A 25883-nucleotide genomic window follows, 5' to 3' on the forward strand; every position below is an offset into this window, starting at 1 on the left:
TGATTGTAATGGGCATATAAAGCTTCCCCTTCTATTTTGCAGAATCTACTGATGCCAGTAAATTGAGGATTTACTTACCCTGATATGCTAGCCTTGATGAAAATTTGTAAGACCTCTATGGCATGAAAATCACACATCTCTGTCTAATTTTGAGCAAACTGCTGAATGCAGCTGTCCCCCACCTTTCCTTCTTTAGGTGTGTACAGCTTAAGGCAAAAACTGAATTTATCAAGAGAATGTGAGCAGCTATGAAAGGACATGATCTCTTCCATACTGAATCTGAAAAATCTATGACACACAGCAGATTCTCTCTTGCTCACCCCCGCACCACCACCATATGTATACACACCCTTAGTTCACAGACTATCTCTGTGAGCAAATAAAATAAAATAAAAAATAAAAAAAACAGAAAATATGTGTTTCTGCTTTCCGTCCTTCACCATAATTGAGCAAAAATGGATTTTGTGCTTTTATTTCTCCCCAGATAGCTCACAGCCCACTCTCAACCAACTCCTTCCATAGCCACTTACAAATCCCATTTCTGTGAAATTCAGAAAAAAAAACATACACCCTGATGATGATGCTTCTCTGAGCACCACAAAGGCGATGGTATGAGGAAGAGGACCATGGCCACTGAAGGCTGCCGTCTCCTCCAAGTGAGATAGGAATGTGACTCTACCATTCCTCTCCATTTGAGTGAGCCTCAGATCATCCCTCCTCACTGGTCATCAGAAAATCAAATTCTCAAGACATTAAATCTCATACCACAGGAAACATGATGTTGGTTTTGCTTTGTGGGGACACCACTCTCCAAGGCTATAATTTTGTATCCTTGGGCCAGAGGCACTGCCAATGAAGGCACTGTTTGATGAAGTAAATATTCACAGAAAGAAACCATCACAAATCAGGAGCTAGATTAGTCACTGCTCCTGTATTGTCTGAGAAATGAGATGTGTTTAAAATAGCACCCTATACTTCAAGAAAGGAGCATGATGAATGATCATGCTTCAACTTCCCAGCGAGAAAAAGAATTGCACATCCAAACAGACACAAGGTGTCTCAAAAATTGTAGAGGAAGCAAAAGGTATATTTTCTACCTTTAAAAAAGAAAAACAAGTAAGTAATTGCTGCCTCCCCCAAAGGGTTAAGCATTTCTGATTAGCTTTGGGTCATGCGTCACATTTTGAGTGCCTAAGCTTAAAGACACACTTCATTGAATCCCATCTAGCAAGCTTCATGCTTATGAAGGTGTTCCTCTTGATTGCTTCTCATCTGAGCTACAAAACGATTGGGTTGGAGACTGACATTGATTAAGTGCAAGAGAACCATGTTTTACTGTGACAGCTGCTGGGCCTCTGTCAACAAATCAATGTATTTTTTTTTCCCTTTCCATCTTAACTCTCCCGTTAGCATCCTGCTGTTACTAGAGATGAAAAACATCTCTATAACTGTCTGCTGATTGACCACTTTCTGATTTGCCAATCACATAAAATGTTTTTATGACGAAAAGACTAACCCTTCATTTTAAGCAGTTTTTTGTGCACAAATAGTGCAATTCCCAGGAATTCTCCAGAGTATGTCTGCTGTGCCTATAATTTAGAATCACAATAAAGAGTAAGACATGTTTTGCAGAAAAAAATGTTACTTTACTTCCTGGATTTGATCACTAAGGGTACAAATGCTCCCTGCCCACCATGAATTTGGAGAGTGTCTTAGCAGGGCTCTCACAGAATGAACTTCAGCTGTCTGGGTAAGATAGTCATTTTTAAAAACTTTTGCACACAGAATATATTTGGTTGTTTAAAATAAGGTGATGTTTTTAAAAGCTGACCTCCATTAGCATGACACTCCCTACCAGAAATGGGAAGAGTGGTTAGAAGACCAGAAATACAGAGATCCTCAAAGAAATATTGAGTTAAAATAGAACTTTTACAGACATAACATAAAACAAGAGTAGCCTCCTGCCTCTATCTCCAACTGTATGGCTTGGGATTGAGAATTGAATTTGCTTACATAGAACAAATATTTATGAAAAACTTACATGGATTGAGCAAAGAGACCAGATAGAAAATTCAAGGAGTTCTCGATGAAAAGTATAGTTTTATGTGCTTTTGTATGTAATCTTATTTCATAACTAAATTCATAACAGTGGGTTAGGGATGTAAACCAGTGGTACAGCATGTGCTTACTATGCCCAAAGTCCTGGGTTCTATCCTCTGCTAGAAAGAAAGAAAGAAAGAAAGAAAGAAAGAAAGAAAGAAAGAAAGAAAAGGAAGGAAGGAAAAAAAGAAAGAAAGAAAGAAAGAAAGAAAGAAAGAAAGAAAGAAAGAAAGAAAGAAAGAAAGAAAGAAAGAAAGAAAAGTAAAGCAAGATTTTCACTGGGTGAAGTTTGGAAAACATAGTTTATATTGCCTGATCAATTTCATTTTGTGCCTTTGGCAATAAACATGAAGGACACACAGAAATTTACTGAAAACTGGTTACATCTTCAAGAGGCCAAGATGGCAACAGGAGTGAACACTGAAATGTGCTCCTTGATGTCCAAGTTGAGTGCAGTCATGACTTGCCCTTGGGTTTCTGCCAGCTGGATCATCAAGCCATTGAGAGTAAAGTGAGAAAACTTAGCTTTCCTAAATAATTTCAAGGACTAGAGGGAACCACTTGTTCAGATAAAGGAAAGCATCACTCTCTATTTCAACCACAAAGAAATGGAATAATTAATAGTTAAGCGTCCTAAGAAATGTGTGTTGGTCAGAAGTACTAGCTCTATACTGATAATTCTCCAATTTTTCATTCTAGGATCACTATGGTAACATCCTGTTTTAGTTTTACACAAGACAAAAAAAATTCAAATAATAGTAGATCTACTTATGTTCTATGTGACCAAATAGAAAATAAATAAGGATAATAACCAAAATTTTAAAAGATTGCTTTCTTCTTCAAATTCAAGTTGATACTAAAACTCTCTTACAACTAAAATGAAATTTATCACATCTCATAGAATGTATCTTCATATTCAACCATGTTTGCTGTATTATCTTATGACTTTAAGAAACAAAAATCTTGAACAAGTACTATTTCACCTATTATAAGATATCCATACATAAGAATATTGTATAAAACATTTTAACATATTTATAAGTGCTGACCTATCCCTCTTTTAAAGATTTGCTTTTCTTATCAAAGGGTAAGAAAACTTTTCATTCTGAAAGAAGTTAAAAATTACATTAGAAGCTGGGTATGCTGGATATGCCTCTAATCTCAGTGACAGGGGAGGCCGAGGTAGAAGAAGCCAAGTTCCAGGGCAACCTTGGAAACTTAGTGAGATCTTGTCTTAAAATTTAAAAATAATAAAAAGGGTTGGCCATGTAGCTCATTGGCAAAGCACCCCTGCATTCAATCTCCAATTATAGGGTGTGGGGACAAAATGAGAGAAAAAACATAAATGAAATCCATTTTGATTATATTTGCTCCCCCACCTTTTATGAGGGAAAGAAATTCCTTCCATTATCAGAAAGATGAGGGAATATGACCTTGGCTAGTTCAGTTCCTACAGCCAAGGGCAACGCCCACTGAAGGAAGCAGCTGCAGGCTGTTAGTGGCAGATGTTCCAAACAACAAAGAAGGCATGGGTGCTTTGGCCAGAAGAGGGGTCACAGCAAAGTCATAAGTATCTATTTGGAAAACACATTGTTCATAATAAATACTTATTTTGCCATAGTGTAAAAATTAACATATTTATTGTGGTTCATTTTCATGGGGAAATGTATTCTAGGTTTCATATTTTGTTTTATTTCTTTGTGTTGTGTGTGCGCGTGTGTGTGCATGTGTGTATATATCTCAGGTCTATTCACTTCTAATTTAAAATTAATTGCTCCTAGGATCATAAAATGGAAATTAGAAAAGATCTGTGTGAATCTTCTCATTTTACAAATTAGGGAACTTTCCCTAGGTCAAAGGGGTTACTAGTGCTACAGCCACATCTAGAACTAGATTCTAGCCTTATTTCCTTTTAGATCACCATTCAGCTTGATTAATTTTAAAATCTCTGTGTTTTATATTTCTGCTGGTCTTGTAAACTTCGGGGAGACACACAAGGAACCCAGGGATCCCACTTCCTTGTAGTTTACAATCTGATAATAGCTGTGCTAAAATATGTTGCATTATTACTAAAAATGTTGTTCTATGAATAATCCTTCACAGCATTTGTATTAGCTGTTTTATGACAATCTACTGTGAAACCCTGACCTCTTTTTCCCTGTAGAAATGTGCTGGTCTTCCCATATTTTAATTATGAAGCCAATTTCAGTAACATTCTCCTTGCTAGCTATCACCTCAGTCTATCTCAAATAACTCTGCCCCATCAGTGAGAGAGCTGTGCTTCTTCAGAATTAATCAGACCCAATTCAGGCTCAAGTATACTCTTCCCCATTCGTTGAGCCTTCTTTCCCTGCTTAATATATTTGCAGGCTAATGTTTCATTTCTGCTTGCACGCCAGATTATCTGTCCTAATGCCAAAAACTGCTCTTTTTTAACAGAATTTCTGTCAACGTTACATGGGTCATCCTGTTCCCTCAGCCCCATTGGTGCAAACTAAGGGCATCCGATTGCAGGAGGTAGAAACTACAGCTGCCAACACCAGAGAAGGTGGTTGAAAAAGCAGTGTGTCCTACTCAACATGCTGGAACATTCTAATGTAGCACAGCAAGCCTCGGCCAGTGAGGCTGCTCCTGTCCATATGGTGTTTCCATGTGTCTACTTTTTTCTCTCAACTTGATTTCCATGATTTATGACAAAGGTGACAATGACAATGCAACAATGATAAAGATAATACCTGCCAAGCACTGACTTTATCAACTACATTTATAAAGACCACCTCATTTGTATTTTGCTGCAAAAGGAATATATTTCATAATTATTATGAACATGGCCAACCAGCCGTCATAACACTTTTTTTTGTATGATTCCAATCTATAGAACATAAATGACTATCCATACAGGTCTCCTATCAGGTGGCTTCATGGAATTTTATGATTCCTACAGGAAGTAATATACCACTACCACATTCATTATCTTATGATTGTAGTATGTTTTTTTAATATATAAAATTTAATAGATCTTTCACCCTCCTCTAAATAGCAAATAAAAATAGTCCATAAAAATGGAAGGCTAAAATCTAGAACAAAACACTTATTATACAAATGCATATTGTGTTCCCTCCAACAATTCCCCCTGAATTGAACCCCTATAGAAAAGAGAATCTTACTGCCACAATCCTTCATCTCCAAAGCCAATCTCAGCAAAAACTGACATTTGAAAATGTAACACAGAAAGCAGGTCATATAACCCAAAGGAACTAACCCAAAGCACTGATGTGTAACAGATTGTGTTTGTTTCTTTGATGAAGAGTTAAAGGAAGACCTTGTACAAGTTCATGATGAAATTAATATTTCTTTTTCTCTTGTTGAAGTCTTGAGCCACTTTCCTTCCTTAAAAATTTTAAAGTCAAAGAGCATATTCTTTGACTTTAGGGAAAACTTCAATATCTCTCCTAATTTCATGTGCATAGCTACTGGCTTTCACCACTCGTGTTTAGAAGTTGCTTGCTTAACTAAATACCAAATACTACTGCCTGCTTTATTAGCTCTGATGCAAAGTTACCCCTACCTGCTTTAAACCTCTAATGTATGATCACCTTGGCAATCATTATTTTAAGTTGAATTTTTAGGAACTTGGAGATTAACTTGTGAAATGTGGTTAAAGCCACCAATCCTTCTATTTGAGGCCCCAAAATGTCCAATGTGTGACTTCTTGATGTCAAAGGACTCCACATTCTAGCCTGAGATCATGCTAACACTGCCATTTTTTGGACATGTATTCTATGAAGAGCCATGAAGTTCATTTATACATGTACACACCCCTGATTGCTTCACTCATCTATATCCCAATCTCCCTTCCTTCACATCTTATATGACCCTGCTCCTTCAACCTGTAAAAATCCCTCAACTCTATCCTAGGGTGGCAGATTTGATTCTACATGCTCTCCCTCCACCTAACTGGACAACTTAAGAATAAACTCTTTCTATTTTGCAAAAATCATTACTTCAGTGGTTAATGACCCTGCATGGTGGGCAAAAGAGGACTTGTACAGTAACAAAATTATGGCTTTTGTCTTCTCTCAGTCTAATCTACCCCAAAATGTATACCTGACCCTCTCATTTTTTTAAAGAGAGAGAGAGAGAGAGAGAGAGAGAGAGAGAGAATTTTTTTAATATTTATTTTTCAGTTTTTGGTGGACACAACATCTTTTTTTTTATTTTATGTGGTGCTGAGGATCGAAACCAGCGCCCCACGCATGCCAGGCAAGTGCGCTACCGCTTGAGGCACATCCCCAGCCCAACCCTCTCATTTTATATAATCACTTCACAAAATAAAGAAAACCACCTTAAAGGAAGTGGAGGAGGAGAAGGAACCTAGCTTTTATTCAACTGATAGCATTTCATTCCGTATGCAATAGGTTTAAAGGAAGGGGTTGGTGTGTGTGTATGTGTGTGTGTGTGTTTGTGTGTTGGTTGGGGTTTAGAAATGGAACTGGGGCATTTCTGGAGAGCTGAGTTCAAAGTTTCTAAACTTAACAAAGTAATAATAACTTGAATGTGGTCTAGTTTCTGTGACTTTTCTTAGTTTGAGACTTAGATCAACAATTTCCTGCTGGAAAACTCTCCCTTGGTATCTTACAGGGATTTCAAGCCAATGATACTAAAAAAAAAAAAAAAAAAAAAAAAAAAAAAAAACAACTCATTAAGTTTCCTGGGACATTCACTTTTTTTTCCAAATGATTTGATTAATCTCATCATCAAATTGCTCAAGATTTAAACCTTATAGCCCTCTCATCTCCTACTTCCAAGTGATTCTAATTGAAAGCATCTCAAACTCTTTCTCATCACCATCTTCATCATCAAAGCCTTAGTTTAATAATTCTTCATCATCTTTTATCCACATTTTACAATAGCCACTTAAATAGTTTTAGTTTCCTGCCATCAGAAATTGCTTCCCCCTTTTCTTTCCTTAATTTTCCTGTGATTGAGAACTTTTAGTTTTTACTTTTGATTATGAAAATTTTAAAACCTGTAGAAAAATAATGAAAATAATAAAAGAAGCCCACATTTTCACCAACTAGTTTCAACAGTTCACAATTCATGACTGATACTGTAATTTATGAAAAATATATATTCGGTCTTTGTCCACACTCCTGGCACAGCTCCCAAAACTCTTGGAGCATGTTCTGGTATTCATAACAAGCTCTTCCAACCACACAGATTTACATTAATAGCATGGCTTTTAGAAAGTGCTAATCACAAGATGGCGACTGGTTGCCAAGGGAACCAACTATAGGATTAGAGAGGTTGAACTTTTCATCTCAATTTATTAACCTCCAGAGTCAGGTAAAAGATTCTAGATCATCAATGGGCCAATAAGTTAATTGATCATACCTATATTATGAAGACTCCATAAAACCCCCAAAGGATGGTAGTGAGAGGGTCTCTGGGTGCTGGAGAGGAGACAGTTCCTAGAGTTTGGCATACCTGGAGAGGGCACGGGAATGCCACATCCTTTCCCCCATACTTTCTCTTATACATCCTTTCCATCTGGCTATCTTTGAGTTGTATCCATTTCTAATAAATGAGTATATAAACTGTTTTCCTGAGCTTTATAAGCTGTTCTAGTAAATGAAAAGGGACTTATGGAAACCCTCCTTTGACAATCAGTCATCTAGAAGTACAGCTTAGACTTGTATTGGCAATTTAAGTGGAAGCAGTTTGGGGGGATTAACCCTTAATCTGTGGGATCTGCCACTACATTCAGATAAATAGAATCAGAAGTGAGTTAACTTATCGAACACCTGGGTGGTGTATACAGAGAATCTTTGGAGCTTTGTTTGGTGTAGGAGGAAAAAAGAATTCCCCACTTCTAGGTGAGTAGAAGTATTTTGTAAGTAGGGAGAGATATGGGAATTTCTCTTTACAGTGACCAACGTGGTTTCACCTATATCCCATACCTTCTTATACTGAGGCACATCTCAGGCATCGTATCATTCCAACTCTAAAGAGTACAAGAACTCTTTTTTCCTAAAGTCTAATATCAAAATATTATCACACTTGAAATTGAATAACAATATAACAACAATATAACAACAGTGAATGTTGCTCAATGAATTAATTTACCATGTTCAATGAATTAATTTACCATGTCCCCTGATTATCTCATATGTTCTCATTTTACAATTTGAATCAGAATCTAAATATGGACTATAAATTGTAATTGTTTCTCTCTTTAAAGTTTCTTACTCTATAATGTTCATTGCTCTTTTTCTCTTTCCCTACAGTTGTTGAAAAAAAATGGATTTCAGTTTTTTGTGTGGATTTCTCTGATAACGTCCCCATAGTATCCTTTAATGTGTTCATGAATTCTCCATATACTTCTTATAAATTGGTGGTTAGATACAGAGGACTTATTGTTTTTGATTTATTATTCTATTCAAGAGTATACTTGCATTTAGAGATATTGCTCTAGTCAGCTTTTTACTGCTATGACTAGAAGACTTGACCAGAACAATTGTGAAGTGTATTTGAGGGCTCATGGTTTGAAAAGTCTCAGTCCATAGACCACTGGCTCCATTCCTTGGAGTTTGAGGTAAGACATCATGGCAGAAGAGTGGTAGAGGGAAGCAGGTCACATGGAGGCAGTCAAGGATACTCCACCTGCCAGATACAAAATATATACTCCAAATGTATGGCCCCAATGACACACATTCTCTAGTCATACCCTACCTACCTTCAGTTCCCACTTAGTTAACCCATCACAGGATCAATTCACTGATCAGATTAAGCTCTCATGACCAAATCATTTATCCTGTAAACCTTCTTGAATTGTCTCACACATGAGATTTTGGTACACCTCACATGCAAATCATAACAGGTATATAAGGACATTTTGTCTTTTTTTTCATGTTACTACTATTATCTTTATCTATTGATTATAACATGTCAATCATAATTAATTGTAATATATTATCATCTCTTCTTGATTTATTAGCCAGAAATTTCCCATAAAAGATTACTTTTCCTCATCAGTTAGTTGGTTACCCTAAAATGTTGTTTTAAGTTTTGTACAGAAAGCACTTCACAATCCACTGACAAATCTCATCACACCTCTCGTTAAAGAATACAGTGTACTTAATAAATTAAGAAGGCAAATGTGACTTAAGAAAAAGTTTAGGCACATGCCTGGAATCCCAGAAGCTCAGGAGGCTGAGGCAAAAGATCGTGAGTTCAAAGTTAGCTTCAGTGAAAGTGAGGCACTAAGCAATTCAGTGAGACCCTGTCTCTAAATAAAATATGCACTCTTAGCAATAGGAAGTCACCAGTTCTCAAGTATTTTATTTCTCATCACCTGCTCTCCTCCACCACACACATTTTCTCCAGGTCTCGAATAGTTTGTAAGACTTGCTTTTCAAGAACTTTTTACGTCCCCAGCATTTAGTAACTGATGGTGTACATTAGGCAATTAATAAATGTTTGCCGAATGGGGGAGTGAATGAGAATTTCCTATATAAGTAACTGATGGTATAATACTTATGCATGATTTCAACACATTCAGACTTTCAGATGCTCCTACTTAATGTCAGGAAGAATTCTTTTCAAGTGAGTACAATAATACACTGACAAGTCATATTAAATTCTAATACAACATTATCAGTAAATTAAATGAAGACATCCTAAATTATACCATTCAAGAGATAAATGTTATTCTAGAATAGACTTGGCAATATGCACTCTTAGCGATAGGAAGTCACCAGTTCTCAAGTATTTTATTTCTCATCACCTACAGTAGCTAGACCATCACTCTCAGAAGAGACAGGTAACATTAGCATTTCAAAGAGAACACTAAACAAACCTTCTTTTATTACAATGGGAAGATTTCACTTTATAGAATAGCACTTATCACTCTCCTAATTGTCAAAGCACTCCCCTTGCCTTAGATGAACCACATCTGTAGGTTTTCCTCTTATGAATACCCACTTTCTGGGTCTACTGGCTTACCCTTTCCATGTTGTCTTTAAATGAAAGAATTCTTTGAAGGGTGGAACTAAATGTAATTTACTTCTACTCTATACTGGTTCCCAAACAATGGTGTCTGATTATCACCTGCTTATTTTTTATAAACCTTTTCCCCTTGATTTTTAGACTAACATGAAACTGTCTATGTTTCTGCTTGGAAGCCTCACAGCCCCCTCATAGTGAACATCATCACCTTCCTGCTCTTCTTCCATTGATTAGATTCTACAAGAGGAGTTCCAACACACAATGTTAAAAAACTAAGGACCTGTCATCAGAAATGGCTCCTCCCTCTCCTCACTCTTCGTAGCCAATCATGTACAAGTTTTTTTTTTTCTCTTTTCTGTGCTACAGACTAAATACTCCCTGAATGAAATGATTTTTTTCTGATTTACACTTTCACTATCTTATTCCATCCACTGGGGAGTATTTTCTGGACTATGCACATTTTTTTTTCCTCAATGACTTCCCTGCATATATTCTTACCTTGAGTCAATCTATATAAGTCCTTTTATAGATTACTTGACTTCCCAGTTTAAAATTCTATGTGTTCAGTTCTCTAACGATAATGAAGAACATCCCTAACATCTCTTAAAAAGCTTTTCATTATCTGGAAATACTCCATGTGTACCCTAAACTCTTTCTTTTTTGGGGTACCAGGGAATGAACTCAGGGACATTGACCACTGAGCCACATCCCCAGCCCTATTTTGTATTTTATTTAGAGACAGAGTCTCACTGAGTTGCTTAGTGCCTCACTTTCACTGAGACTGACTTTGAACTCATGATCTTCCTGCCTCAGCCCTCTGAGCCTCTGGGATTACAGGTGTGTGCCTAAACTCTTTCTTAAGTCACATCTGCCTTCTTAATTTATTAAGTACACTGTATTCTTCAAGGAAGGAATAACTTTTTGACACATAGCATGGTACCTCAGTTTGGGATATAAGCCCATGCCCTACTAATTTATCTAATTAATCATCTAAGCCTGGCTCAGTCATGTTGTCAGACACAGATCCACACTCTCCATGACCACCATCAAGACTAACTCAGGAACTTTATAAAACCTGTTATAGTTTGGACAGAGGTGTCCACCCAAAGCTCCTGCTAATGCAGGAATATTCAGAGGTGAAATGACTAGATTGTGAGAGCTATAACCTTTTCAGTCCGTCCTAGTTCAAATGGACTGACTCGTGGTACCTGCAGAAAGGTGGACTGTGGCAAGAGGAGGTGGGCTACTGGGGGCATGCCTAGAAGTGTTCACCTTCCCTGTAACCCCTTTCCCCTTCTCTCTCTCTGGTTCAGGACCCTGCCATGAGCTGAGCAGTTTTCCTCTGCTGGACCCTTCCCCCATGATGTGCTGCCTCACTTTGGGCCCAGAGCAATGGAGTCAGCGATCTATGGATTGAGACCTCTGAAACCATAAATTAAATGAGGTTTTCTTCCTTTAAGTTGTTCTCGTCAAGTATTTTGGTCACAGTGATGAAAGTTAATTAAAACGACATGCTACACGTTTTTCACACTTATTACAATTACAATTAAGTAATTAATTGTGTGGTAAGTTGGTACAATGTTTTATCTTTGCTTTTTTTTTTTTTAAATCTTGACATCTCACATGAAAATGTGAACTTATCAAGGCTAAGAGATTAGGGCTTTGTCAACCTTGTCCACTGATCTCTTAATACAAACTAGACAATAAATATTTCTTGACTATGAAAGGATCAATTAATTAATCAGTCAAAAAGGTACAAGGGATTCATTTTGTACTTTTGCCATCTAGGGCTTCACGTGTGAATCAAAGTGAAACCTTTTGCTAAGGTATGCACACATGTGAACAACTAATAAATATAGTACCTGCAATTTTGGTTTTACTCAATCTAATTTTATTCAACTAGTACTTACAAAGCATCCTCTATTAGTCAGCAATTGTTTCAATCAACATACTATAACTAGCAATTAGGAATACTATGTTAAAAACTGTATACTTTTTTATAAAAACTACTCATCTCCTTCTGCTGTCCCCTGACATGCTACCCACCATGAGTTGCTGATGCATTTTTTACTTTCCAGTTATTTTTAGAAGTAATGATGTTATATTAGGAAATATAACTGGTAAGTAAGACACAGTAGATTATGAAAGCTCAAGTACTTGACTCAATTCATAACAAGAAGTTTCCATTCTATATCTTGTTGCCATAATATCTGCCCATTTTTGGAAAGTGGAATTGTATTGATGGAAGATCCATTATAAATTTATTAAATAACTATAGTTTTTTAATTACTTACAATTTGGAGTCTAATACTATTCCTTACAAAAGACTACTGAAAATATTAAATAGACCTCTTTGAGAACATATTATTCTAATCCTTGTAATTATAAGGGTCTTGGACTAAAAAATTCATACACAAGAAAACCTCATAACTAAAAATATTCTCATTCTTAGTTGCAAAATTTACATTCTTAATATAGCTGTTATTCAACATTCTTGATCCGTGTACTTACACATGACTTAAGATTCTCAAGTATTCCTTAAATTTATGACCCCACGGATAATTTGCGTATTTTACAGTTATTAAGAAAGATGTGTATAATGAATCTAATTGTAAATCCATGTCAGCATCCTCTTCTTTCTGACAGGTTTTGCTTTCTATGTTTCAAAACTATGATACTAAAGACATATAAATTACATTCTATTTTTTCTTTATAAATTCATTTAACATTATAAAATTCTGGTCTTTATTTTCATTTTTTTTCTTCCCTTCAAGTTTCCTTTTACTAACATTGGTATAACTTTACTGACTCCTATGCATTAGTGTTTGTGTGATATGACTTTAATGTACTCTTACCCTCAAATTTTGTGCATCCTTGTATTTAAGGTGAGTCTACCGTAAGTAGCATATAGTGAGGTTTCGTTCCTTAACCCAGTCTAACACTATTTGTCTTTAAATTGTAGTATTTAATCTGTTTACACTTACTTTAACTACGCATGCATATAGCTTCATGTCTATTACAGCAGTATTTGTATTTTCCATTCCATCTACTTGTTTTCTTTTATTGCTCTCACTTTGGTTTCTGTTTTTCTTTTTCATCTATTCTTGTTATATATTACAATTCCACATATATTTTAAAATTCACAGTATGTCATTATTATTTTAATAAATTAAAATTAATAAATAATAAAATAAATTTAGATTAATAATAGTAAACTAATTAAAGTCACAAAAACATTGGTAACCATCAAGTTCTAAAGCTATTCTCTCAATGTTCTTTTAGAAGTTTGTATTTTTTAGCTTTTATGTTAAAGCCTTATGAGCCATCTCAAATTAATTTTTGGTATGACACAAGGTAGTGTTTTAAGTTCATTTTCCCTATATTATATAGTTGTTTCAACATCTTGTATTTAATAGACATTGCTTTTTGAGTTTAAATGATCTGAATCCTTGATTGAAAATCAAATATTGATCTAATTCTAGGTTCACTATTCTGTTCCATGGCTCTATTTGGTAATCTTTATTCAAATTACAAACTGTCTTTACTATTACAGACATAGTAATTCTTAAATAAGTGGGAAATCTTCAACTTTATTTTTCTTTTTCAAGATTGCTTCTAATATTCAAAAACCCATAGCAATTTTAGAATTACCTTGTCAATCCTAAAAGAAAAGAATCATAATGGTATTATTATTGAGGTTTTTGTTCCCTCACTCAGTGGCCAATGTCAATCCTCCACCTTAGAATCATCCATTCATACCCAAATTTAAATTCCTCAGCCATCTAATTTTAGAGCAATATTTAGCCTGAGTCCCATTATTTCCACTCAAAATCCATAGTTTCCATGAAAGACACTTGATTTAATCAATGTATAACTGTAGATATCCAACCTTATAGTATCATACAAAAAGACTTTCACTGTCCTTTAAAATTTCTGCATTTTGTGTATTTACTTTTTCTTCTTCTTCCTTTTATCCCCCTCTTCCTTTCTCTTCCTCCTCCTCCTCTTACTTCTTCTTTTCTTTTGTGATGCTGAAGATTGAACTTAGGACATTACATATGCTAGGCAAGTGCTCTACCACTGAACTACATTCCCAGTCCTTATTCCTTCTTCCCTATTTAAAATTATTAAGTAAATATACATGGATTGACTTCTTTCACTTATCAATACACATTTAAACATCCTCCATGTATTCTCATGGCTTGAGAGCTTATTTCTTTTTAATTCTGAAAGATATACCATGGCATAGATGTACCACAGCTTATCCATTTATGGACTAAAGACATTCTGGTTCTTTCCAAGTTTGGGCAATCATGAATAAAATTACTATAGATATCTGTTTGCAGATTTTTGTATGAACATAAGTTTTCACATCATTAAAGTAAATACCAAGAAGTGTAATTACTTGATCATATGATAGGACTGTTTACTTTTGTAAGAAACTAACAAATTGTCCAAAGTAGATGTATCATTTTGTCTTCCCACCAAGAATAAAAGAGAGTTTCTGTTGTTCCACATCTTCATGTTGTCAGTGTTTTAAATTCTGGCCATTCCAATAAGCATAGTGGTCATCCTGTCTTAATTCTGATTTCCTTGGTGACTTGTGATGTGTAACATCTTTTCATATGTTGACAAGTGTCTGTTCAGTATATTTGCCTGTTTTTAATCAGATTATTTTTATTCTAAACGTTGAGTTTGAAGGGTTCTTGGTATATTATAGATAATAGTCCTTTATTTATCAGACATGTGTCTTTTGAAAATATTTCTCCCAGACTCTATGGCTGTTTTTTTCATTTCCTTGATAGTGTTTTTCACAGGGCAGAGGTTTCCAATTTTAATGAAAGCTAGAATGAATGATTAATTACTTATTTCATGGATCATGTGTTTTGTTTTATGTCTAAAAAATTATTGTCACACTCAAGGACATATAAATTTTCTCTTATGTTATCTTCCAGTTTTATAGTTTTGCACCATACATTTAGGTCTGTGATCTGTCTCAAGTTAATTTTGGGGAAGACGATAAGATCTGCGACTAGAGTCATTCTCTTTCTTTGTATGTAGATGTCCAGGTGTTCTAGCATCATTCCTTGAAAAGAGTATCTTTTCTTCATTGTATTGCCTTTCCTCCTTGGTCAAAGATCAGTTGAATGTATTTTTGTGGGTTGAATTTTGTGCTCTCTGTATTCTATTTCGTTAAATTCATCTATTCTTTCACCAAATCACAGTGTCTTGAAAACTGTAGGTTTATAGCAAATTTTGAGGATGGGTAATCTTGAGGACAGTACATCAGAAAAAAAGAAACAGAATTACAGTCAAGTTCATTATATGTTATGAAATAATAGCCAATTTCAGAGATTTTTTTTATGAGAACATATTTAGTATGTGACAAGGGATTAAGCAATGCCCAGTCAGGAATACACACACATACAGATGTGAAGACTTATAATGTTTATATATCTTTTGTATTAGAATTAACAAAAGTGATCTCATGTTCTTAATTGGAAAAAACTCATATTTTCAATGTGAAATTATGTTGAATTATGTTGAAACTATGAACTTAAATGTCAGCTTTTCAGCAAAGTAATGAAATACTACAGCAGATTTAGTTTGGAAGTAGAAAGTCTTATGTTCCCTATGATGCAGAATTTTGCAAACCAGATAAATAAGATATTTTTGGCTCTATACCGAGACTAACAGATCACTACTGTTTGAGATAGAACTGCTGCTGAGCTTTGAAATCCAAATCCCTTTAGGACCCCTCCACCTCTCTTTCATTCTTTTACCTGCCATTTCCACCAAGTCTGGCAAACTTGCTACAAATACGAGCTCAACTGAAGGTAACTGGGAAAAATGGAAAAAAAAAAAAAAAGGTTAAAATATCACTGAGTATGCATCACTCTCAAGATGGCTGTAGAAACTGCAAAACTTTCATCTTTCATATGTTTGTTGGAAAATGTGAGTGGGACGAGCAGTGTTTGTTTGTTTTAGTTTCAGAACTCAGTCATTGTAGAGGCTCAGGGACAAATGATTGCATTAAATGGTGCATAAACCCAAAATAGGGTTTATAGATTGAAAAAAATTAATTTTGAATGAAAGAGATCTTTAATCTTGAGGCAGTAGTAATGGATCAAATGACTTCACATTTCAATATTTGACTCTTACTGATTTCAAGAGCCTTAAAGGAAATATTAACATGTAATAGAGAATCAAAACATGCTTCCCAGACTACACCACAAAAAGAATATAGTCTCTTCCAACATATTCAATTCAACCCTTTATAAAGTTTAACTTATAATTTCCATCTAGTCTTTAAATTGGAAGGACTTTAGCTAAGTTTAAGAGTGAGCACTACAACAAATTGAATTGTTCATGTAAAAATATTTTGTTTTTTTAGTTTTTCAGTTGGAGGATGGAGAGAGAAGAAAGCAAGAATTTGTTGACAGAAAGTTGTTGACCAAAAAAAAAAATTGAATTTCAAGCTGATCATGTTTCTGCAATGAAATAAATCCCTTCCTATCACCTATAAGCACTAAATAAAATTTGTCACACAGATATAGTTACATGTAGGGTCTATTTTTTTTGAGAGAAAGGAATTAAAAATTTAGAAAAGAGGCTTATATTCACAGTTGGTTCGATTCCAGTTGCAAATAAAGAGGCTACCACAACTCAAAGCAAAAATTCAATCAATGCAGGGAATTGGTCAGTCGTTCCATAACTATAGGAATCACCATCAATCATTGGTTTCATCTGTCTGTACTCCCTAATCCAGAGGATTTCATAGACATTCTGGGTGGGGGAGGAAGGGGCTGAATTTTTAATAATAGAAGAATAAAGAATAGACATCATAAAATAATCATCAAGATCACACAAGGCTCTAATATCTCAAGCCAATGTTGCATTGGTGACTTCCAAATTACAACTATGAATTCAAAGGCATCACAGGATATCAAGGATTGCATGGGGCATACCTAGAGTTACCAGGGGAGGTTCTGCTTCCAAGTGCCCTTCACAATGTGGCAAATTAACATTTGGACACCTCTGACACACAAGACTCTCTACTAGGTGTTAAAAGGATTAAAAGAGCAAAGAGGTGAGTCCCTCAATGAAGGTACTTTAAGGAAAATAAAGAAATTATAAAAGAGAATGAGACAAGTACCAATAACACATGAGGGACATGATACTGTATATAGGTGTTTGTGCATTAGTGTGTGTGCACCCACAATGTATGCACCCATGCACACCCCATTTTTGAAAATAAAGCTTGAAAGTTCAATGAATGGAAAATTATTACTGTCATTTAGGAGACAAGTTAGTGATTAGGAGTTTATTATTTATTGTATATGAAAGAGTTTCAAATTCTTGTACATTTTTAATTGAAGTATAATTGGCATGTTGTATATGAAATATGAAATTTTATCAATCTCATATGTGCCATTGAGTTGGATCAAAGTTTGAATTCAGGTAATTCATGCTCATTTCAAAACAGAACATGTACATTACCCCAGAAAGTTCCCTATACTGCTTCCTGGTCAATCCTCTCTGCACATACTTTTTCTCACATAACCACTTCTTTTGTTTCTCTGAATACAAGTTTAACAGGCAGAAAGATGGGGAAATAGCATGAATAAGTCTGTGACATGTAAAAAAAAAACATCAAGCCATTGCAATGATTGCATAGAGGGCAGTAGTGAGAAAATCTATAAAAGTAAGTTTGGGTCATAATGTGGAGGATCTTAAATTCTAGCTATGAGAGGATTTTTTTTATATCATTCAGAAGAAATAATAAACCATTTAAATAAAATGTATTTTCCTAAAAATATCTGGGCACAGAGGTTGATATATTGGTTTACATTATTAAAGGGGACACAAAGGCATATTTGCACACTACATTAATCAACTTCCAACAATATCGTAATAGTAAAATATCCTTCTATCATTTAAACTCAATGTACTTGTACTAAGCCCAAATGTGTCTTAACTTGACCTCAGTTTAAATATGTCTTTCTTTTGTCAATTTCTGCTTCTTTTTCATCATAGTGCATTTCCAAGAGACAGGTTTCTTGGTAAAGGATGTTTTAGTGTTATGGGCTGAATTCAGTTGATATTATCAGTATAAAGACACACATAGAGTAAGAATTTTCCAAGACTGATGGAACTCCCGTGTGAGCACTCTCCTCTACTTATTTCTTCCTGCCTAAAATACAGACACAAGTTTGAAGATTGTGTAAGGAAAAATGAAAGAGCAGAATTAAAATTTGGGGTCCCTGTAAATTTCTTGAGCAGCTATTTCCACCCTGGGCTGTCATCCCAGCCTTCTTTTAATGTGAAATAAACTGTCTCATATGTTAGAGCTGTTAAGGTTTTCTGAAGCTTGCAGTAATATGTCTTGCAACCAATGCACCCTCCTTTTCAGATTTTTATGTAAGAAAGTTGAGACTGAGCTAAGGATAAAAATCTGGGAATGTGATCTGTAAAATCACTGGGAATCAAAGTTTCCTTGACCCTGTTTGTAAGGTATATCACATATGAAATATATAAGTTTTCTTGGTGGCTATTAAAGTTTTCTTCCAGAAACACACAATTTCCCTTTTCATAGATTCTGTAAGTACCTTCTACTTCTGCCATTAACATTACTTCAATATTGAATCAAAGACTGTGCTTTACATCATGGAAAATTGCATGTGAAAATTATCTTGGTTGTTCCCAGTTGGAGGCTATTATGAAAAGAGCTTCTATAAACATCTATATTAGTCTGTAAACTAGGTAGCTTAGGCAACAGAAATTTATGTTTTACAGTTCTAGAAGTGAAAGACTGAGATTAGGAGTCCAGCATTATTGAATTCTGGAGAGGTTCTCTTCCTGGCTTGTAGATACCTTCTTCCTGTGTCTTCACATAGAAGAGAAGACAGACATATGGAGAGACAGAGATAATTAAGGCTGAATGCGGTAGAGCTATGCTGTGATTATGACTGTCTGTGCCTTTTGAAACTCATGTTGAAATCTGATTCCAAATATAATGGTGATGAGAGGTAGTGGGGGCCTCTCAGAGGTGATTATGTCATTAACAGGGATTAATGCCTTTCTTTTAACACACAGTGCATTCTCACTATAGCAAATTTTTGTCAAGCAAGACCACCTCTTATGTTTTATCTTTTCTGAATGCACTTGCTTTCCTTTCTACCTTGAAGCCCTCACCAGGGCTGAGCAGAAGCTAAAACCATAGTCTTGGACTTCCCACCCTCCAGAACCATAAATCAAAATAAATATATTTTTTTTCCTTTATAAATTCTTGGTCTCATTTATTCTGTTATAATAACAGAAAATAGACTAAGACAGATCATAAGCATGGTGCCTCTTCCTGTAGGAATCTGGCCTTGTAAGTAGAGAAATAAATAAATAACACCCCGCCGCCCCACTCCCCCCCCATCCATGTGAAGACACCTGTAATCTAGTTCCTTTGCCTCTCCAGTTTCTAATTTAGATATCCAGTTTGTCAATATCCACATAACAACTTGATGAGAATTACTTTGAATATATGAATGAAATTAATGTTTTGGTTGGGATATACGGTATCCTCCAAAAGCTCCTGTGTTAATGTGGGAGGTGAAATGACTGGTTTGTAAGAGCTGCAACCTCATCAATCCATCCTAACTTGAATTGACTAACTGGGTGGTAACTACAGGGATGTGGGTGTGGCTGGAAGGAATGGGTCAGGATGGACATGCATATTCCCTGCAACCCATTCCCAGCTCTCTTTCTCTGCTTCCTGGCTGCCATGAGGGGAATAACTTTTTCCTGTACCACCTTTCCACCATAATGATCAGCCTCACCTCAGGCCCAAAGTGATGGAGTCCACCAACCATGAACTGAAGCCTCCGAAACTGAGCCCACAATAAACTTTTCCTGTTCTAAGTTGGTTATGTCAGTTATTTTGGTCATAATAATGAAAAACTGACTAACCCAATTACAAAAAATTGACATTTTAACAATATTATGCCTTCTTACACATAAACATGTGATCTCTTAATTTACTTAGATCCTGTTTGATTACTTTCTTTAGCATTTTGTAGTTCTCCTTTTTAAAGATTTATGTGTAAGTATTTGATTCTTTTGTATTTTTTTTCTCAGTCTTCAGGGTTGAACCTAAGGGCACTTAACACTGAGCTATACCACAGTCCCCCAACACACTTTGCTTTCACTAAATTGCCCTAAATTGCCCAGGCTGGCCTCAAACTTGCTGTCTTCCTACCTCAGTCTCCTGGAATTGTGGGATTGCAAGAATGTGCCACTGTACTTGGCCAACATAGAAATTTGGTTGAAAATCCAGTGAAACTATTTTTCAAATTAAAAAAAAAAAAAGACTATCTCAAACATAAAACCTGATAACAGTCCTACAAGAAAATATCAAAATTCTTCAGAAGAATAAAAACCTTACTGATTCCAAATTTGGATTTATATGAAGTGAGAAAAATGTAACAGAAGAAATAAACAAAAGCAAAATAGAATCTATTTTTTCCTTATTGCTCATTGGTCTAACAGATAACTGTTCCAAGCAAAAATAGCAATAATGTACTGGGCAATCTTAGTAAATGGGTATTGAAATGAATGAAGCAATTCCACAAAGAGTAGGGAGTCCCTTCTGTGGTGGTTCAGTGTCATTTGCAGGTGGACTTAGACTAGCTGTAAATGCATATGGAAAAAATGTAGTGCAAACATGTAAAAAAAATTAAAGTAGTAGAATAAAATACTAAAAGGGAAATAAAATGGGGTAATATAAAATGCTCAATTAAAATAGAAAAGGCAGAAAGTAAAAGAAGGAGATAATTACATGCAATGAACAAAAACAGTTACAAATATTGTAGATATTAAGGCAACTATTGAAATAATCACTTTATGTTTTAATGATCTGAATATATCAATTAAAAAAATAGTGCATAAATGTCTACTTAAATAACCTCAAGTTTATGCCGTCTGGAAGAAACCCACATTCAATATGAATATTATTCAATATGGTAGATTAAAAGTAAAGGGCTATAAAAGATATACCATGTTAACACTAATCAAAAGAAAGCTGGACTAATCCCAGGGGGTTGGGAGGCTGAGGCAGGAGGATTTTCCAGTTCAAAGGTAGCCTCAGCAAAGTGAGGCACTAAGCAATTCAGTGAGACCTTCTAAATAAAACACAAAAATAGGGCTATAGATGTGGCTCAGTGGCCCAGTGCCCCTGCATTCAATCCCTGGTACCACCCCTCCCCCCACAAAAAAAGAAAAATGAAGTGATTATATTGATCTCAAAGTAGATTTAGAGCTATACAAATGACAAGAGGTTAACCCCAAACCATTGTAATCCAATGTTCCAAAAAATTATAATCTTTAATGTTTATGAATTTAACAAGCATCAAAATACATGAGGCAAAATCTGACAGAATTTCAAGGAAAAATAGACAATTCACTTTGATAGAGATTTCAACTTTCCTCTGTATTAGACTGAACTAGCAGTTAGAAGAGGGGTCAATCTAAACATTACCATTAATGAAGTTGGTCTTATCAGTGCTCAAAGAATATTTCCAACAATAGCAGAATACTAATCCTTCTCAAGCTTACATGGAACATTCATCAAGATAGACCACATTCTGGACTTTAAAGACACAACAAATTTCAAAGAATATAGATAATACCAATCATGTCTTCAGATCACAGTAAAATTTAACTAGATATTAATAAGAAAAAGATAACAGAAAAATCCCAAAATATTTGGCTATCACATAGCATACTTTTTAATAACACATGGGTCAAAGAGGAACTCTTAAGAGAATTTTTAACATATTTTGAAGAAAATGAAATGAAAACACATTTATTAAAATTCATGGGATACAGCAAAAGTACTTAGAGATAAATTTATAATATTGAATGCATATATTATAAAAGAAGATCTAATATCAACAAGCTTCTACCTTAGGAAACTGGGGGGAAAAGAGAAATATATGGCTAAATTAAGTAAAATAATAATTATAGCAATAATCACTAAAATTAAAAATTTGACATCACTACAAAAAATTAATGAAACCAGCAGCTCATTCTTTGTTTTGTTTTTTAAGATCAGTATAATTGACAAAATTCCAGCCAGGCAATCCAAGAAAAACTGAAAGAAAAGGATAAATTATTATTATCAGAAATTAAAGAATGGTCATCACTACTTATCCATGAACATTAAAAAAATTATTAAGGCATATCCAGAACAAATCTATATCTATAAATTTTATAACTTAGATGAAATAGACAATTATTTTGAATATACAAACTACTAAAATTTATAAAAGAAATAAATAATCTGAATAGGCCTATGTTTATTTAAAAATTGAATGAATAATTAAAAATCTTCCAATAATGAAGGCATAAGCCCAGATGGTTTTACTGATTAATTCTACCACTTTAAGGAAAAAAATATACCAATTTTATACATTCTCTTCCAGGATAGAGAAGCAGAGTGCACAATTTCTTAGTCAGTTTATGAGGCCAGCATTAGTCTAATAATAAAACCAAAGACATTGCCAGAAGGGACAGTTGTAGACCAGTATCTCTCACAAACATAAAAGTAAAAGTTCAAACAAAATATTAGGAAGTGCAATCCAACAATTAATAAAAAGTGTACATAACTATACACTGTAACAAAATGATATTTATTCCAGATAAACAAACTTGGGTCAACATTTGAAAATCAATAAATATAATTCATCATATCAAGTCCCAGACTGAATAAGGAAAGCCTCTCATCATATCACTACATTCAGTGAAATAAGTGTAGAAAATTATTAATGATAACAATAAACTTTCAGAAATAAAGAATAGAAGGAAACTTCTTCAACTTCCTCAAGAAAATTTGCAAGTGATTATAGCTAACATCATATAATGTTAAGAAACTAGATTCCTTTTCCCAAAAGCAAAATTGAACCTTCCTACTTAAAACTGAACCTTCCTACTTAATATCACATAGAAGCATCCAGTTGCTATAATTTAAAAAAGGAAAATGCAATAAGACAAGAAAGTAAAAAGCATACAGATAAAAAAAATCTATCTTTTTTATAGATTCATGATTGTCTTTGTCAAAACTACCAAATAATTGACCATAAAAATTCCACTTGGAAATAATAACCAATACAAGCAAGGTTTCAGGATAAACACATAACATAAAAAAGTTATTTTATGTTTTTTTTAAATTTTTTGTTCTAATTAGTTATACATGATGGTAGAATGCATTTTGACACATCATATACATAAATGGAGTATAAATTCTTATTCTTCTAGTTGTACATGATGTAGAATCACACCAGTTGTATATATGAATATAGGGTAATAATGTCTGATTCATTCTACTATCCTTTCTACCACCACACCCTCTCCCATTCTTCCCCTTCCCTCTGCCAAATCCAAAGCACCTCTATTCTTCTCTAGCCCCTTTTCTTATTGTGAATTACCAGCTTCATATCAGAAAAAAACATTCGGTCTTTGTTTTTTAGGATTGGCTTGTTTCACTTGGTATGATATTCTACAGTTCCATCAATTTACCGGCAAATGCCATAATTTCATTTTTATTTAAGGCTGACTGATATTTCATTATATATACCACATTTTCTTTATCCATTCATCTGTTGAAGGGCACATACATTGGTTCCATAATTTAGCTATTGTGAGTTGAGCTGCTATAAACATTGATGAGGCTACATCTCTGTAATTACACTGATTTTAAGTCCTTTGGGCATAAACTGAGGAGTGGGATAACTGAGTCAAATGGTGGTTCCATTCCAAGTTTTCTGAGTGATCTCCATATTGCTTTCCATAGTGGTTGCACCAATTTGTAGTCCCACCAACAATGTGTGAGTGTATTTTTTTGCCCACATCCTCACCAAAATTTGATGTTGTTTGTATTCTTGATATTTGCCATTCTGACTACAGTGAGATGGAATCTTAGAGTGTTTTGATTTGCATTTCCCTAATTATTAGAGATATGGAACATTTTTTCAAACATTTTTGACCATTTGTATTTCTTCTTCTGTGAAACTCTTGTTCAGTTTTTTTGCCTATTTATTGATTGTGTGTGTTAAGTTTTTAGAGTTTTTTTTATGTATCTGATAGATTAATGCTGTATCTGAGGTGTGTGTGGTAAATATTTGATTTTCTATACATCAGTAATGAATAGTTGAAATTTTGAATTAAAAATATAATATGAGGACTGGGGATATAGTTCAGTTGGTAAAGTGCTTGCCTTGCATGCACAAGACCCTAAATTCAATCCCCAGAACCACACACATACACACAAAAAGAATATAGTGTGAAATAGGTACATGACCATGCATTTAATCCCCAACACCACAAAAATAGATAAATAAGTAAAATTTTAAAAAGCTAACTCCAAATTTGATATACATTTTTAAAGTGCTATTCATACCCCCAAATTAAAATCTAACCATAAATCAAATAAATTATGCATAAAATCTATATGAGGAAATGACAAAATTCTGACAAAAAGCATCAAAATAAATACAAATAAATGGAGAGTTATTCCAGGTTTCCATGGAAGAGAGAAACCTGAATACTCTTGTCATTATTACCAACTTGATCTGTGGATTCAAAGTCAATCCCTATAAAAATTGTAGTAAGTTACTGATATTAATAAACTAAATCCAACATTTTTGCAGGAGGCCTAGAACCACCACTACCCCCCAAAAAAATACTAAAAAAGAGGAGGAGAAAGTAGGAAAACCGACACTTTTCAACTTATTATGATAAAATAGTAGTCAAGCAGTATAATTAGAAAGAATTGACAAGTAGATCAATGTTATGAAATGACACCCCAGAAAGAGACCTACAAATATGGAGTCAACTCATCTTCATCCAAAGGACAAAAGAAGTTCTATAGAAAATGAATAATCTTTTTAAAAAATTAAGCTAGAAAAATTACATATCCATATGTCAAAAAAAATCTAGACATTCAGACACACACCTTAGTCATCTCTCAATAATTAATTCAAGCTGGGCACAGTGGCACATTTCTGTAATTCTAGTGACTGGAGGCAGGGGTGCTAAGGTAGGAGGATCACAAGTTCAATGCCTGCTTAAACAACTTAGAGACACCCTGTCTCTAAATAAAAAATAAAAAGTTCTGGGGATATAGCCAAGTAGTAGAACACCCTGCGTTCAATTCCTAATACCATAAAAAGTAACTCAAAGTGGAACAGAGGCCTGAATCTAAAATTCAAAACTATAAAATATAAAACCTGTAAGAGATAACAGGAGTAAAGCTTGATAATCATTGTTTTGGTGATGAGATTTTATATAAGACACCAAAAGCATCAACCATAGAAGAACGTTGATGAATTGGACTAAAAAACAATCTGCTTTATGAAAGACACTATAAAGAAAGAAGATAAGTCTATGGACTGGGAGAAAACATTTGCAAGACATATCTGATAAAGGACTTGTGATAAGAGTGCATAAAAATTCTTAACATTTAACAGTAATAAAACAAGAAATTCAATTAAAAATATACAGGAGATCTAAACAGACCCATGACTGGGAAGATTATATAAATATAATATATGAAAATATGTTCAGCATTATATTTCACAGGGGATGCACAATAAAACAACAACGAGATACCACTGCATGCCAAGTAAAATGGTTAAATTTCACAACACTGGAAATACTTGGTAGGATGTAGAGCAATAGGAACTCTCATCCATTGGTGGAGTGAGTACAAAATGACACATCCACCCTGG

This window comes from Callospermophilus lateralis, chromosome 2, assembly GCF_048772815.1.
Source record: "Callospermophilus lateralis isolate mCalLat2 chromosome 2, mCalLat2.hap1, whole genome shotgun sequence".
NCBI lineage: Eukaryota > Metazoa > Chordata > Mammalia > Rodentia > Sciuridae > Callospermophilus > Callospermophilus lateralis.